At 39.0% G+C, this 18,394-nt stretch overlaps 1 long non-coding RNA gene across 20 annotated transcripts in view; it reads left to right on the top strand.

Moving 5' to 3' along the window:
• Positions 1 to 13,434: 13,434 nt before the first annotated feature.
• Positions 13,435 to 18,394, top strand: part of LOC134810859 (uncharacterized) — a 56,800-nt gene continuing 51,840 nt past the window's right edge. For 13 of the 20 annotated variants that reach the window (XR_010159511.1, XR_010159514.1, XR_010159513.1 and 10 more), the window contains exon 1: positions 13,496 to 13,577. This is a non-coding gene — a long non-coding RNA (uncharacterized LOC134810859). Of the gene's footprint in view, positions 13,578 to 16,424; positions 16,511 to 16,602; positions 16,731 to 18,394 lie in introns of those variants that run through there. The other 7 variants (XR_010159512.1, XR_010159516.1, XR_010159530.1 and 4 more) reach the window with 3 other exon arrangements.

The raw sequence follows: 18,394 nt of genomic DNA on the forward strand, positions 1-18,394 counted from the left end.
AAAGGCCTTTGACAAAATTCAACAACCTTCATGCTAAAAACTCTCAATAAATTAGCTATTGATGGGACGTATCTCAAAAAAGTAAGAGCTATCTATGACAAACACACAGCCAATATCATACTGAATGGGCAAAAACTGGAAGCATTCCCTTTGAAAACTGGCACAAGACAGGGATGCCCTCTCTCACCACTCCTATTCAACATAGTGTTGGAATTTCTGGCCAGGGAAATAGGCAGGAGAAGGAAATAAAGGGTATTCAATTAGGAAAAGAGGAAGTCAAATTGTCCCTGTTTACAGAAGATATGACTGTATATCTAGAAAACCCCATTGTCTCAGCCCAAAATCTCCTTAAGCTGATGACCAACTTCAGCAAAGTCTCAGGATACAAAATCAATGTACAAAAATCACAAGCATTCTTATACACCAATAACAGACAAACAGAGAGCCAAATCATGAGTGAGCTCACATTCACAATTGCTTCAAAGAGAATAAAATACCTAGGAATCCAACTTACAAGGGATGGGAAGGACCTCTTCAAGGAGAACTACAGACCACTGCTCAATGAAATAAAACAGGATACAAACAAATGGAAGAACATTCCATGCTCAGGGTTAGGAAGAATCAATATCATGAAAATGGCCATACTGCCCAAGGTAATTTATAGATTCAATGCCATCCCCATCAAGCTACCAATGACTTTCTTCACAGAATTGGAAAAAACTACTTGAAAGTTCATATGGAACCAAAAAGGAGCCCACATCGCCAAGTCAATCCTAAGCCGAAAGAACAAAGCTGGAGGCATCACGCTACCTGACTTCAAACTATACTACAAGGCTACTGTAATCAAAACAGCATGGTACTGGTACCAAAACAGAGATATAGATCAAAGGAACAGAACAGAGCCCTCAGAAATAATGCCGCATATCTACAACTATCTCATCTTTGAAAAACCTGAGAAAAACAAGCAATGGGGGAAGGATTCCCTATTTAATAAATGGTGCTGGGAAAACTGGCTAGCTATATGCAGAAAGCTGAAACTGGATCCCTTCCTTACACCTTATACAAAAATTAATTCAAGTTGGATTAAAGACTTAAACGTTAGACCTAAAACCATAAAAACCCTAGAAGAAAACCTAGGCATTACCATTCAGGACATAGGCATGGGGAAGGACTTCATGTCTAAAACACCAAAAGCAATGGCAACAAAAGCCAAAATAGACAAACGGGATCTAATTAAACTAAAGAGCTTCTGCACAGCAAAAGAAACTACCATCAGAGTGAATAGGCAACCTACAAAATGGGAGAAATTTTTTGCAACCTACTCATCTGACAAAGGGCTAATATCCAGAGTCTACAATGAACTCCAACAAATTTACAAGAAAAAAGCAAACAACCCCATCAAAAAGTGGGTAAAGCATATGAACAGACACTTCTCAAAAGAAGACATTTATGCAGCCATAAAACACATGAAAAAATGCTCACCATCACTGGCCATCAGAGACATGCAAATCAAAACCACAATGAGATACCATCTCACACCAGTTAGAATGGCAATCATTAAAAAGTCAGGAAACAACAAGTGCTGGAGAGGATGTGGAGAAATAGGAACACTTTTACACTGTTGGTGGGATTGTAAACTAGTTCAACCCTTGTGGAAGTCAGTGTGGCGATTCCTCAGGGATCTAGAACTAGAAATACCATTTGACCCAGCCATCCCATTACTGGGTATATACCCAAAGGACTATAAATCATGCCGCTATAAAGACACATGCACAAGTATGTTTATTGCGGCACCATTCACAATAGCAGAAACTTGGAACCAACCCAAATGTCCAATAATGATAGACCAGATTAAGAAAATGTGGCACATATACACCATGGAATAGTATGCAGCCATAAAAAATGATGAGTTCATGTCCTTTGTAGGGACATGGATGAAATTGGAAATCATCATTCTCAGTAAACTATTGCAAGAACAAAAAACCAAACACCCCATATTCTCACTCATAGGTGGGAATTGAACAATGAGAACACATGGACACAGGAAGGGGAACATCACACTCTGGGGACTGTTGTGGGGTGGGGGGAGGGGGGAGGGATAGCATTAAGAGATATACCTAATGCTAAATTATGAGTTAATGGGTGCAGCACACCAGCATGGCACATGTATACATATGTAACTAACCTGCACATTGTGCACATGTACCCTAAAACTTAAAGTATAACAAAATAAAATAAAATAAAATAAAATAAAAAAAGAAACCAGCCTGGCCAACATGGTGAAACTCTGTCTCTACTAAAAATAAAATAAAATAAAAATCAGCCGGGCTTGGTGGCACACACCTATAATCCCAGCTACTTGGAAGGCTGAGGCAGGAGAATTGCTCAAGCCCAGGAGGCAGAGGTTGCAGTCAGCTGAGTTCATGCCACTGCACTCCAGCCTGGGTGACATAGCAAGATTCTGTCTCAAAAACAAACACACAAAAACAATTTTTTTTTTTACAACAAAAAGACACACATATGGTCTAGGCATGCTCTGGTGGAGTGGAGTGGGTGTGGAGCCTGTCCTGTGAAAGAAGGAAGAAGTCAGTGCCCTGCATTATGTGTGGGGGATCCATTGGGACACAAATAAAGAGGCAGTCAGGGCCTCGGCATAGCAACACTGAGGCTTGCAGGGGCTTCTGAAAGCAGCAGAAATGGCCTTTGACACTGAATGCTACATGGGCCTGTAACAGTGAAAGCTCTGTCCAGGGATCTTAGCAATCCTGCTAGGAGGTCCTGACTATACCCTGGATTGGAGACTCCTAAAGTAGAGTGGCTGGCAGAGAGCCTCAGCAAACAGGAGTCTTAACCACTGTGGCTGGGCCAATCTAAAATAGCTCATTTATTCTTTTTTACAAAACAAAATATAGAAAAATAAAGTGAAAAAATGAAATCAAGAGAAGTAAAATTTAAAAATAAATTTTAAGTAATTAATAATAGTAAGGACACATAAACAAATAAAATAGAGAAAAATAAAGAGAAATGTAATTAAGATCAGTGAAAATAAATAAAATGAAGATGAACTTAATAAATACTATAAAATTAAGAGAAATAAAAGAAATGAAATAATTTGCAGTGCAACAAAATAAGAAAATTTTTAAAAATGAGGATAAAAAACTGAAAATAAAAAAATAAAGGTAAATATGGAGAAAGAAAATAAAATAATATGAAGGGATATTAATGGAAATAAAAGAAACAAAAAGAAATTAAATAAAAAGTTACAAACAAGATACAAATTGGAGAAAATTTGAAATGAAGAGAATGTAATAAGAAAAATTAAAATAGAAAATTAAATTAATAGAAAAAATGAAAGTAAATAAAAAATAAATAGTAACAAAATAAAGATAAAGACAAATATACAGAGAAATAAAAGGTTATAAAGAAAAATGAGACCTGGGGATAATCTACAAAAAACTTCACCCAACAATAGCATAATACACAATATTTCTAATTACATATGGCACGTTTTCTTAGATAGGCAAACTGCTAGGATAGAATGCAAGTTTTAGCATGTTTAATCAGATGGTAATCACAAAAAGTATTATTTCTGACTACAATAAAATATAACTGGAAGTTAAAAACCAAAAGAAAACTAGCATGTCTGCATATATATGAAAACTAGACAAATTCTTGAGCATACTATTTTTCAAGAGTTAGAACATGCAAGTTTCTTTAAATGTTAATAGTATTTGAAATGATCTACAGATCAATCAGATCTCTTTCACAAAACCAATGGTTCTTATTGCAGAAGTACTAAAATACTCTAAAATGTTTCAGTCAATATTTAGCTGTGTCACCCAAGCTAGAATGCAGTGTCATAATCATGGCTCACTGTAGCCTTGACCTCTCAAGCTCTATTGATCCTCCCACCTCAGCCTCACAAGTAGCTGGCACTGCAGTTGCATGCCATCATGCCCAGCAAGTTTTTGTATTTTTTGTTGAGACAGGGTTTCTCTATATTTCCCAGGCTGGCCTCAAACTCCTGGGCTCCAGCAATCCAACTGCCTTGGCTTCCCATGTTCTGGGATCACAGGAGTGAGCCACCGAATATTGCCCTATAACTTCTATAAATACTCAAAAAAACAAAAGTAGCCAAACAACCTGAAAAAAAGAATAAACTCAGAGGCATAATTCTTTTTTATTTCAAAACGTATTACAAAGTTACAGTAATCAAAACAGTGTGGTGCTGGCATAAAGACAGAAAAATAAATGTTGAAACAGATAAGAGAATCCAGAAAGAAACCCACATGCATATACTCAGCTTATCCTAAATGAGGGTTCCAAATCCTCATGTTGCAGAACTTTCTCCTTCAGCAAAATTGGGTTCTTGTCACATGACTAGGAAAAACTAGGCTCAGGGACACTCTGAAGGATGAGGAGTAGAGTTGATTGGGAAAAAAAAAAAAAACCTCTCAACAAAGTGAGTGGGAGTCCTGTTTACAGGCCCCCACTCCCAGATTGATAAACACCAGACCATCAAACAAGAACTGAAGAAGCCAGGCACCTCCTCCCTGCACAAGGGGTGAACTTTCCATGGATCCACTCCCTTCCCCCAGTGTGCAGGTGGACAATATTCAGAGAGAATCAGTTGGAAAAAGGCAGGCTTCATCTGGGACCAGCAGTATGATTTTTCAGCCTTCAGGCTGTTTTAGGCTTGAAGGTGGGGTTTTACCCAAGGCTCTTGTCTGTTTCCTAACTCTGTTATTTCCCCCTCTAAAGAAGTACATCTAACTGCTATTACAATAAGGATAAGGATGAGGACAAAAACCACTTCTAAGTGCTTCCTGCTGAAAGAGGGTACTGTTTTGGAAAAATGGCAGTCAGATCTCCTTAAGATGCCTATCTAAGTGTCTCCAGTGAAAGGAACCATTGTCCGAGGCTCTGGTTGTGTGACTGTTTAAAGTTTGGTAGCCTGAAGGTGAGAAGAATCAAACTGGGTTATTGAAAAACACGTATTAAAATGAAACAAGGGGAAGGTGGCAAGGATGGGTAAAAAATTCCAAGGTCTTTTACCAGTTTACATAGGGAGAGGGAGGCCAAAAGCACAACTGGAAAAAAACAAACAACAAACAAACAAACAAACAAAACCCAAAAAAAAGTAAGCATTTGTTCAAAGGAGTCCCAAGGGTTCAGGATGCCTTCAAAAGGGCTATAGACTGAAGATGAATGGCTACTCATTTAGAAAGAGAGAGGGGACCAGATGTCCCTGGTTCCTTTCTCTTCCTAGCAAATACCCACTGCATGTTGTGGGATAGGAAACAAATGTTCTCTTTCTCCCTTCATTCCTTGTATCCCTGAGTCCTAGTGATTGTGACAGGGTGCCACCCATGGGTGTCAAGCAGCTTTCACCCATGTTAACAGGGAGGCATAGGGGGTGAATATATCTGCTGTTACTCACATATGCCCTATCTCTCCTGCTGTCAGTAGTTCTGGAGTTCACTAGACCTTATTTATGACATGGATACTAGCATATTCTTCACTCATGAAATAGGAGGCTTGTCTTAATCAGCTGGAATTAGTCATGCTCACCTTCACTGTGCCTTTTAACCTCCATTGTCATCTGCCTCTGGATTTCTCAGATCCAGGATTCTTTCCTAGGGCTTCAACCTGAAACTTGGAACTGAGGTTGGGACAAAAATGTGTCTCAGGGGATTGCATGGACTCCTTATCATGAGCTGAATGCTAAGATGAAGCTGTGAAATTGAGTCCTATTTCCACAAGGGAGAGAAAAGAATGTCTTGTGACACACCCAGAAGACTAGTGGCTATAGTTATGCTTGCTAAGATTTGGGTGGGCACCCTATTTATTCCCATCGCTGTACAGGATTTGCAGGATAATTGCCCAGAACTAGAATATTAATCCAGATTTTTACATTACCCATCCCTTTTTGTTTCTTATGAGCTGCAGTTGAGGATTGCTAGTTGGTTCACAGAAATAAGCAGGGTTGGTCTAAAATGTAGGCAAAAATGCCCAACTAATGAGTTTAGAATTTAATGACAAATGTATACATTTTGAAACATAATCTTTATTCCGTCCTCTTTTCTGTTAAAAACAAATCATGATAGGACTGAGTTGTTTGTGAAATAAACTTTAGTCTTATACTTGGCCTGATTATTTGTATAAAGTGCAGCAAGAATAATTATTTCTACATAGGTCTTTGACATTGGCTTTGATGGAACTCTGTTCCACAAGAAATTTCAGAAATTTCAGACTTTCTAAAGTCAAGCCCAGCCATGGGTTTGTACCATCAAATACTTATGAGTTGTGTGATCCTCTCCTTTTATGGTCCCACGATTAACCTGAAGCTCCTGGGCTTGTCAGAAAGTGTCATTCTTTACTTACCACTGATCAGAAACCATAGAGAAGGACTGTGTAGATGAGGTATGACGCCAGTCTTCCCAGGGGGCTTTGATTGGCTGTGCAAGTTGAGCTTGACTCCTCAAAGGGAAATATACCCTTTCAGTTAAGGCCTTGGTAAAACAACCAGTTTCTCCAATTGTGTCCTGTTGCAAAGGAAAGTGGATTATTATTGCACTGATACAAATAGCTATATTGCCGTAAGTTAAGAATACTCACAACTATTTTTCAAATTCTGGAGAAGCCAGGCAGAGAGAGACATACATTCTTCAAATTTTGTTCACAGGAGTACACATTACTCACATATTAAAGGCTGTCACTATCTCAAGATAAGTTTCCTTCACTCTGGTAAACAATACAGGGATCAGTGATGTTACAAGCAAAAGTCAGAAAGATTACTTTGGATTTCTATTAGTCAACTGCATTCAGTTAACTCTTGTTTTGTTTGGTATTCATGAACATTTTAGCTCTTCATGAGTCCTGTATGTTTTTCCTGTATTCCAGTGTCACAAACTCCAATGTTATCAGAAGCCTGCATTTGAGATCACCTGTCAAAGTTCTATACCTGATTAAAAAACATTTTTTGAAAAAATCAAAACAAGGCAACAATTGTCTGTTTATAACAAAATGTCCAGAGTAGTTACAGTCAGAAACATGATTGACAAAAAATTTTGGTTATTTCTGTGGTTTACAATAACTTAACATAATAACCTAATTGTGGTTGATAGCTTATACTTCAGACATTAGAATTTTAGAAATCCCATACAATTTTGGAACTTATATTAGTATTATTCACCAAAATATTAAGTAAAGAATATTGAACACCATTTTGGCAATTCCATGTAACTAAACATGTCATATAACCCTATTTACCTCTCTTGTGGGTACTCCAGGGGCCCTCTTTAGCATCTAACAGCCAGTAATTAGAAAAGACAATTTTGTAACTGAAGTTTGATCTTCAGAAGGATGTTAAATGTTAGGGGTTTAAAACACTTGATATTATGAAATAAAATTCCAGATTCCCATAAATTACTTATTTAACTGAAATGATGACTTAAAAATGTAAAAAGCAAAAACCTTTTATAATTATTTACAGATTTTGCTAAAGAACAGATTAGTGCCTTATGAGGATCTTGTTGTGCTTTTATTTCAATGCTCAATATACAAAAAACCCATATAATAGCTTCCTGAATTTAATTAACGTTCACACGCAGAATTTCTTTGGCAAGATTTATTTTAACAATCCTTCCACAACTTGTTTGAACTGTTAGCTTTATCTTATCTAATTCAAAACAATTGTTTGACCCTAGGCAAAAATTTATATTTTCATCCCTTCTTATAATTGTTTATTAAAAACACATTTTACTGTTCTTGCACACCTTGTATGTAAATCTACTTCCAGTGGCTTCAATTACATGTTATAATGGTAACTTCTAGCAATTTTAACTTTAATGTGAAACCAGGTAAATTGTTTTAATTATGTGCTAGGTGCAGCCAAGGGTTTGACTCCTTTCAGCATAATTAAGGGTGTGGTTAATTCCATGTGTCCTCAGGCCTTACCAATTGTGAGGCAAAGTTGAGCTGTTCTCAAAAACCAAAAAATAGTTTATAACCTTAAGACATTTAGCAAACCTAGTATCTGACCTGCATAATTAAGTCCACCTACTCATCTATTGATCACATTTGTGTTTTACAGATAATCTTTTAGGTTGTTTTTATTTCTCAAAGATTAAAAGTCATGTGAACTAAAACGTACACAGTTTTTATCTTCCCTTCAAAAAATATTTGATCCAAGTTCTTACCATTCTTTAAGTCAATTTATTAGAGCTCTGTTTTATAGACATCACACACATAACACATATATAACTACAGACAGGCAGAAGAAAACTCAGTAACCATAAGATTTATTATTTGCCAATTTCCTGATTGAATTACTGGCCTCTCATGCATGTACTAGAGTGGCAAGACAAAATGAAGGAAAAAAATCAGTTGGCTGAGAAAAAACCTTTTCCTAGCAAAACAAGATCCCAGAAGAGAAAAATATAAAGATCTTTTAAATATACCTATAATTTGGGTATCCACTTTTAATTAAGTTGAGCACTCTTTAAGAAAGTCTTTTAAATTCCTTATCACCTGACTCTAGCAGCACCAAGCAGCCAGTATTTCTGGCATTCAAAATTTACCAAAGTTAACTTACCAGGTGCTCAGAGGAAAAAAAAATGTAGGGCAGTTTGTGAAGGTGAAGAAAATCAGAAAATCTCAAAAGTTACATGCTGATATAAAATCAGAAGGGACTTATTGCCTAAGCCAGGATTAAACCTGGGCCACCATTGTAAAATGGCAGAGGCCAAAACAAAACATTGCCACGTGGTTACAGATCATGCTCCTAAAAACATAAAACAAGATGGAGGCCTGCAGCAAAATGTCCTAACAACCATAGAGAATGGCATACAAAGCACACCAGATTGGCCACAGCTCCAGACCAACCTCACAAATACCCTTTCACAGTTAAAACTCTACAAAGAATATAAGCAGTGATCGTTGGGATCCTAGCCCAGCAAAACATTTTCTAAGAAGAAAAAAAATAGCCTTTTGGTTAAAAGTAAACTGCTGACAGGGTAAAGGAAAAAAATAAGGCTTAGGTGTAGGACAGGGAAAAAAATTTTCATTCTTATGCAAATGGGTTCCTTCAACAGAGAGAAAAACTTAATTGCTGTTGGATGAGGCTGGATCCCTTGGCCGATGAAGGGGAAGATACCACGAATGCCTGCCATTTTTCCAGCCCATAGGAGATGGGGGTGAGGAGCCGCCATTCACCTGTCTATCCCTCCTGTGCTTAGGGCTGTTAGAGTGGGGTGGTGCACAGTTTCCTCTACCCTTGGGAGAAGTCCAAGGATGAAAAGGCATACAAACAAAAGAGAAAAAGAGTTTTTAGTTTACCTCTTACCCTTCCTCAAGCCCCACATCTGGACACCAAAATGTTGTAGAACTTTCTCCTTAATTCAGCTAAAACCGATCTTGTAACATAACCAGGAACAAATAGGCTAACGAACACACTGAAGGTTGAGGAGTAAAGTTTATTGGGCAAAAAGGAAAAAGAAAAGAAAAACTGTCAGCAAAGTGAGACAGACTCCTGTTAACAGGCCCCCACCTCACAGATTGATGAACACCAGGTAACCACATAGCAACTGAATAGTCCAGGCTCCTTCCCTGCCAAAAGGTGTGAATTTCCATGGCTCCACCTCCTTTTCCCAGTGCACAGGTGGGCATTATTCAGAGAGAAACAGTCAGGAAAGGGCTGGCTTCATCCTAAACCGGGAGTCCAATTTTTCAGCCTTCAGGCTGCTTTAGGCTTAAAAGAGGAGTTTCGCCCAGGACCCTTGACTGTCTCTTGTCTCTAACACTCAAAGTGGGAAAAGGTCCTTTGGCTATCTCCTGTCTCTATCACTCAAAATGAGAAAAGAACAGTCTCTTTAACAAATGGGTTGGATAATACTGAATATCCAAATGATAAAAAATAAAGTTGAACCTTACCACAAGCATGAACTTAAAATGAAGTAAGATTTATTATTTATAGTTGTTGTAAATAATTTTTTTCTTGAATTTCTTTTTCAGGTGGCTTGTTCTTGGCATGTAAAAGTGCTCCTACTAATTTTTTATGTTAATTTCATATTCTGCCACTTTACTGAATTTCTTTATTAGTTCCCCATTTTTAGTGTAGTATTTAAGTTTTACTATAAAGACAATTATGTGATCTGCAAAGACAATTTGAATTTCTCCTTTTTTATTTGGATGTCTTTTATTTCTTTCTCTTGCATAAATAATCTGGCTGGGACTTCCAGTACTCTGTTAAGTAAAAGTAAAAGTAGACATCATTGTCTTTTTCCAAGTCTTAAATAAAAAGCTTTCTTCTTTTCTTGCTCAGTGTGATATCAGCTATTGATTTGTCATATTTTGCCTTAACTGTGTTGAGACATATACCTTCTATACCTAATTCGTTCAGTTGTTTTAATCACAAAGGCATGTTAAGTTTTTCCAAATACTTTTTCTGCATCTAGAATAAAAAATAAAGGAGTTTGGTAGTAAACTTAATTAAAAAGATAAACACTCTCTACACTATAAGTTATAAAACTGATGAAGGTCCAGGCACAGTGGCTCACACCTATAATCTTAGCACTTTGGGAGGCCGAGGCATGGATCATGAGGTCAGGAGATTGAAACCATCCTGGCTAACGTGGTGAAACCCCACCTCTACTAAAAATACAAAAAAATTAGCCAGGCGTGGTGGCAGGTGCCTGTAGTCCCAGTTACATGGGAGGCTGAGACAGAGAATTGCTTGAACCCAGGAGGCAGAGCTTGCAGTGAGCCGAGATAGCTCCACTGCACTCCAGCCTGGGCAACAGAGTGAGACTCCATCTCAAAAAATAAAAAACTGATGAAGAAACTAAAACATGAAAAATTTGAGAGATATTTTTTGCTCATGAGTTATAAAAAATATTGTTAAAATAGCTATGCTACTCAAGATAATCTACAGATTCAATACAAATTCTATAAAAATACCAATGACATTTTTTTCACAGAAATGGAAAAAACAGGCCTAAAATTTATAGGGAACAACAAAAAAAAAAACTCCCCAAATAGCCAAAGTAAGCTTGCAAAAAAAGAACAAAGTTGAAAGCATCAAACTACCTGACTTCAAAATATACTGCAAAGCTATAGCAAGCAAAAGAGCATGATACCGGCATAGAAAATGGACACATGGACCAAAGTATCCAGTGATCCCAGTAATAAATTTATAAACCTAGAGCCAAGTAATTTTTAAGTTATTTAGAACACACATTTAAGAAAAGTCAATCTTTTCAATGAATTGTGCTAGGAAAATTGATTATTTAAATGAATACAACTAAGTGCCTCACTGTTACCATATTAAAACAACTTAATTAAAAATAAATAGAAGATTTAAATGTAAAACTCAAATTTATAAAACTATTTGAATAAAACATAAATTCTTTACCAAATAGGACAGAAAAAAAATTTTAATAAGACCTCAAAAGCACAGGCAACAAAAGCAAAAGGAGACAAGTGAAATTACCAGAATCTGAAAAAAATTTACATAGCAAAAATAAATTAACAGAGTGAAAAGACAACCTACAGTGTGGGCGAATATATTTGCAAAATATATATATGACAATGGATAAACATACAAAATATATAACAAACTTAACAGCAAAAATAACACACAATTTAGTAATAGGCAAGAGACCTTAAATGACATTTCTCCAAAGAAGACATACAAATGGCCAAGTACATGCAAAGATGCTCAACATTGAAGAAAAGAATTTTCAACCCAGAATTTCATATCCAGCCAAACTAAGCTTCATAAGTGAAGGAGAAATAAAATACTTTACAGACAAGCAAATGCTGAGAGATTTTGTCACCACCAGGCCTGCCCTAAAAGAGCTCCTGAAGAAAGCACTAAACATGGAAAGGAACAACCGGTACCAGCCACTGCAAAATCATGCCAAATTGTAAAGACCATCGAGGCTAGGAAGAAACTGCATCAACTAACGAGCAAAATAACCAGCTAACATCATAATGACGGGATCAAATTCACACATAACAATATTAACTTTAAATGTAAATGGACTAAATGCTCCAATTAAAAGACACAGACTGGCAAATTGGATAAAGAGTCAAGACCCATCAGTGTGCTGTATTCAGGAAACCCATCTCACGTGCAGAGACACATATAGGCTCAAAATAAAAGGATGGAGGAAGACCTACCAAGCAACTGGAAAGCAAAAAAAAGCTGGGGTTGCAATCCTAGTCTCTGATAAAACAGACTTTAAACCAATAAAGATCAAAAGAGACAAAGAAGGCCATTACATAATGGTAAAGGGATCAATTCAACAAGAAGAGCTAAATATCCTAAATATATATGCACCTAATACAGGAGCACCCAGATTCATAAAGCAAGTCCTGAGTGACCTACAAAGAGACTTACACTCCCACACAATAATAATGGGAGACTTTAACACCCCACTGTCAACATGAGACAGATCAACGAGACAGAAAGTTAACAAGGATACCCAGGAATTGAACTCAGCTCTGCACCAGGCGGACCTAATAGACATCTACAGAACTCTCCACCCCAAATCAACAGAATATACATTTTTTACATTTTTTTCAACATTAGTTATTAGAAAAATGCAAGTCAAAGCCACAGTAAGATACCAAACCACTTCAGTTAAAATGACTGTAATCAGAAATGATATGTGACTGGCCCTTTCATCAGGAGGCATTGTGACATATCTCTGTGCCTATTATTTAGTTGATATGACTCTCCTCTTCTGCCTGGACACTTCCTACAAGGGGCATTGTGCCATACAGTTGGGCACAGCCCTGAAGTTATGCGACTTTTCTGCCAGGAACTTGCCTACAAGGAGAATATTGGAACATTTCTGCCTCAGCATTTAGGTTATGTGGCTGTCATGCCTGTTTCATTACCACAAAGTAAATTTTGACATATACCTAAGCACAGCTCACAGGCATGATAATGACTCTCATATGTGGACCCCACAAATAGGAGTAATTTTGACTCTTGTAACTTGCTTTAGAAACACGAGTGTTATGTTAGATCTCTTTCTGATAAAAAGGTCACAGAAGATTAAAACAGCCTCAGATATTTTATAAAGCCTTTGGCTTGTACAGAGGGTGTAATAACAGAACCCAGCAGAAAAGTGAAATTGTGAGTCTCATATGCACACCCAGCAGACAGTAAGTGCTGTCACATCTCACATATATGAAGCTGTCACTCATGAAATCAGGACACGTGTGGTATTGTAAATCTCATCTCTGGAATATTCTGCCAATGTGATTGTGATATAAATATTTGCCAAGCATCTATGGGATTTGACTCTCCAGCCCATATATGGGATTGTGATCTCTACATGGGCCTGCCTCTAGATGATGTGACTCTCCTGCCTGGGCCTTTCCCTCAGTAAGGATTGTGACATATCACTGGACCTATCTCCTAGGTGATATGACTCAATGCTTGGGCCTCACCCACACAGAGTATTGTGACATAAAAGTTAAACCTGCACAAAGGTGATATAACTCTTTTGCCTTGGTTCTGTCCTAAGGGAGCCTTGCAACATAGCTCAGGACCCAGCACCCAGGTAATGTGGCTCTTCTGTCTGGTTCCTACCCATGTGTTACATTGTGATGTATAACTAAAGAAGAACCTAGGTGATATGACTCTCCTTTTCTGCCAGAGTCCTGCCTACTGGGGATATTGGGACATATCTCTGAGCCCGTGACCTAAGTGATATGACTCTCTTCCCCTACCTGGGCCTTTAAAATGGTGGGATTGTGACATACTGCTGAGCCCAGCATTTAGGTAATGTGACTCCAATCTTTTTTCTGAACCATGCCCACAAAGGGAAATGTTGACCTATTGCACCCAGATGATGTTACTCTTCTGCTAGAGTCCTGAATAAAGAGGGGATTATTGCACAGTGGTAGGCCCAGCACCCTGATGATGGTCCTGCCTGTGGCACAGCCACAGAGAGTATTTTGACATATCTTCAGCTTATTCTGTAGGTGTTTTGGTTCTCCTCCCTTGGCTAAGTTTTTCCACATGTGAAATTGTGTCATATTGCTGGGCCCAGCACCCAGTGAATGTGACACTCCTTCCTAGATTCTGCCTAGAGAGGGCATTGTGACATATTGCTTGGCACAGCACCTAAGTTGTGCTATCCTCCTGCCAAGTTTTTTCCCTACAAATGGTATTATGAAATGTACATTGCTTCAGTTCATGGGAATGATAATTAAACTTAAATTTGGGTACTACCAATAGTAGATACTTTGCCTCTCATCATTATGCTTAGGGCAATAAATAAGGTTATCAGTTACATATTTGTGAGTTACAAAGCTCACAGAAGGTTACAACACTAAGTCATATTCTATATACTCTTTGGATGGTACAGAGTTTCACAACAGGGCCCAGCAAGAGGCTAAGATCGAGACTCTTGATCACACATGCAGGCGACAGCAAAAGTTGTCACCATCCCACATTTACAAAGCCCACTGTAGAAGTCCTGAGTCTAACAAGCAAATAAAGTACAAAGATGGAATTGTGAATTTCATATATGGATCTTGCTACAGGTGAGATAGTGACTCATTTCTGGACCCAGATCATAGGCATAATAATGGATCTCTTGTCTGAACCAGCCTATAAGAGAGATATTGTCTATCATAACTGGGTTTAGGGCAATATATAAGATTGTGTGTCAATACAAGCATGTAGGCCTCAGAGATTTTTGCAAGTCTCATTCATGTTGCATAAAGCCTTTGAATGTTGTAGAGTGTGCCATACGATGACCCAAAACACAAGTGAGATGGTGACTCTTATATGCACACAAGGCTAACAGTTAAAGGTGTCACTCCAAAAGATGAGGAGATTGTGTCATATCACTAGGCCTACTACCCCGGTGTTGAGACTTTTTGGTTTAAAGTATTTCCCATGGGAGCATTGTGAAATATTGCTGGGTTAGAATAATAATAATGTGACTCTTCTGCTTGGATCCAGCCAACAGGAGACATTATCACATGTCTCTGGGCCTATCAACTAGGTGATGTGTCTCTCCTGCCAGTGCCCTGCCCACAGGGGACACTGTGACATATTGCTACATATAGCATCTGGGTAATGTGACTCTCCCCTCTAGCATGGATTCTGCCCACTGAAGAAATTGTGATATAACACTGGGTGCAAAGCCTAGGTGATGTGACTCCCCTATTTGTCCCAGACTCTGCCAAGAGAGGGAATTATAACATATTGCTGAGCCCATCACCTAGGGAATGTGACTATCCACTATTTTTTCAACCCTGTATGCAGTGAGCATGATGACATATTATTTGAGACTGTACCCAGGTGATATGACTCTTCTGACTTGGTTCTGCCTACAATGGAGATTATAATGTATCCCTGGCTCAGCACCAACGTGATGTGACTCTTCTGCCTTGTCTCTGTCCAAAGGTGAATTTGTGACATATACCTGGATACAGCTCATATGCACAATAATAACTCTCATACCTAGACCCAGCCAGGGGATATATTTTGACTCTCATAGCCAGTCCTTTGGCCGTGAGTAAAGTCCCAGATCTCCCACCTGTAAGAATTCACAGAAAAGTATACTACTAAGGCATGTTATATAAAGCCTGAGTGGTAAAAAGAGTGTCATAATAGGCACCAGCAACCAGGTGATATTGTGACTCTTGGAACCACACCCAGCTGACACAATTGTCATTCTCACACATGAACAGAGCCTACAAATGAGATACTAAATCTCACACACATAAGCAGTTGAAGCTTGAAATTGTTATTGTCATACATGAATCTAGGCCACAGGTGGTTTGGTGATGTTTGAACCACGATTCAGCAGTCCTGTGGGGCTTTGACTCTTCTACTGGAACAATCTTCAAGTGGGATTGGGACTCTTATATGTGGATCTTGCCCTTTGCTGAGACTGTGACTCCTGTACTTCGACCCAACTCTTAGGAGGCATTAACTCCCATACCCAAAGCCAGGACTTGTGTGAGACTGTGACACTTACTTCTGAACATTTTCAAGTGTGTGATTGAGAAGTATGACTTTGCCCAACATCTGAGTGTTTTCACTCTTCTTTCTAGGCCCAGAACACTGTTGAAATTGTGACATACATGCAGCAAGCACCTAAGCAATGTATAACACCTTCTTTGGCAATCTGACAAAGGGCATTGTTTATTATCACTGATACCAGCACCCAACTGATGGGATATCTTTGCCTGATCCCTTCCTATAAAGTGCACTGTGGCTTTTTTCTAGCTCCATCATATGAGTAATGTCACTTCCTTCTACTGCCTTGGCCCTGCACTTATGTTGCATTGTGACACATAAATGGATAGTGTACACAGGTGATGTGATTCTTTTTTTTTTTTTTTTGAGGTGGGGGTGGTTCTGCCAATAGGAAGCTTTGTAACATATCACTTGGCTCAGCACCTAGCTGATGTTTCTTCTGTCTTGCCTGGGCCCTGACAACCAGAGAGATTGTGACATATTGCTGTACCCAAGGTAAGGTCACCATCCTGCCTTGGTCCTGCACACAGGGGCCATTGTGACATACATCCAGGCCAATTGCCTAGGTGAAGTTTGTCTCCTTTCCTGCCTAAGCCCTGCCCACAGGGAAGATTTAGATATATCACTAAAACCAGCACCCAAGTGATGTGACTTTTCACCAGAGTCCTGCCCACAAGGAGGATTGTGACATTTCACTGGACCAGCACCCACTCAGGTGATGTGACTCCTTTCTTCTCCCTGCCTACATATGATATTATGCATATACCTGAGGCCAGATCAAAGGCCTAATAATGACTCTTGTACCTGGAGCCATGAAATACATGGGATGGTAACTCTCATCCCTGAACCTTTCCACAGGTGTTATTGTCAAATATACCTTTGCCAAGCTCCTGAGTGATTTAATAATCCTACCTAGTTATAGCCCACAGAAGAAATTTAGACATATACCTGGGCCAAGAGCCTTGGTGATTCGACTCTCGTGTCTTAACAGTGTCCTCAGAAAGGGTAGTAACATATCTCTCTGGACACATCCTCTAGGTTATGTGACTCTCCTCTCCTGCCTGAACCCTGCTTCCAGTTGAAGAGTGTAGCATTTCTAAGCACAGCATCCAATTGACATGACTCTCTTGCCTGGGCCCTTTCAACAAGAGGCAATGTGACATATCCCTGGGCCCATCATTTAGGTGATATGACTCTCCTCTCCTGCCTGGACACTCTCCACAGGGAGCATTATGCCATAGAGCTGGGTCTAGCACCCAAATTTTGTGACTTTTCTGTTAAGGCCCTGCCTACAAAGAGAATATTGTACTATTACTGGCTTAGGATTTAGGTCATGTGGTTGTCCTGCCTGTTTCATAATCACAGAGAGGAGGGTGACATATACCTAGGCACAGCTAATAGGCATGATAATGACACTCATATGTGGACCCAGCCAATAGGAGAAATGTTGACTCTTATAACTAGGTTTAGGGACATGAGTGATGTCCAGGATCTCCTTCTGGTGCAAAGGTGCAAAGGTGCAAAGGTCACAGAAGATTACAACACTCACACATATTTTATAACAACCTTCAGTTTTACAGAGAGTGTTATAACAGGGCCTAGCACACAGAAGAAACTGTGAGTCTTGTATGCACAGCCAGTCGACTGTAAGGACTTTCACCATCACAGATGGATGAAGGCAACTGTCCTACATGAAAACAGGACATGTGTGGTATCATAAATCTAATCCCTACAATTTTATTCCTCAATTGTGATATAAATCTTTGCCAAGCACTTGTGTGATTTCATTCTTCAGACCATTTCCAGCCTACATATGGGATTTTGATATCTACCTGGTCCAACCTTGAAGTGATGTGTCTCTTCTGCTTGGGCCCTGCTCTCAGGAAGAATTGTGACATCACTGGATCCAGCATCCAGGTGATGTTCATTCTTGCCTGCACCATGCCCTCAGACATCATTCTAACATATCACTGTGTCCATCACTTAGAAGACATAACTCTTTTCTCTGAAATTGGCTCTACACATAGGGCAGGATAGTGACATATTCCTAGGCCAGGGAGACAGGTGATGATACTCTTTTGCCAGGACCATGCCCCAAAGAGGGCATTGTGACATATCACAGGGCCTGTCATGTAGGTAATATGGCTCTTCTGCTTGGGGCCTACACACTGGAATAGTGACATGTTGCTAGGTCAGGCACAAAGGTGATGGTATTCTTTTGCCTGGGCCATGCTTTAAGGAAGGCTTTGTAATGTTTTGCTGGTCCTATCATCCAGGTGATATGACTTTCTGCTTGACCCTGCCCACATGGAGCATTGTGACATAAGGGCGGCACCTGCACATAGGTGACATAACTCTCTTGCCTGGGTCCTTTTCTAA

This window comes from Pan troglodytes, chromosome 7 (assembly GCF_028858775.2).
Source record: "Pan troglodytes isolate AG18354 chromosome 7, NHGRI_mPanTro3-v2.0_pri, whole genome shotgun sequence".
NCBI lineage: Eukaryota > Metazoa > Chordata > Mammalia > Primates > Hominidae > Pan > Pan troglodytes.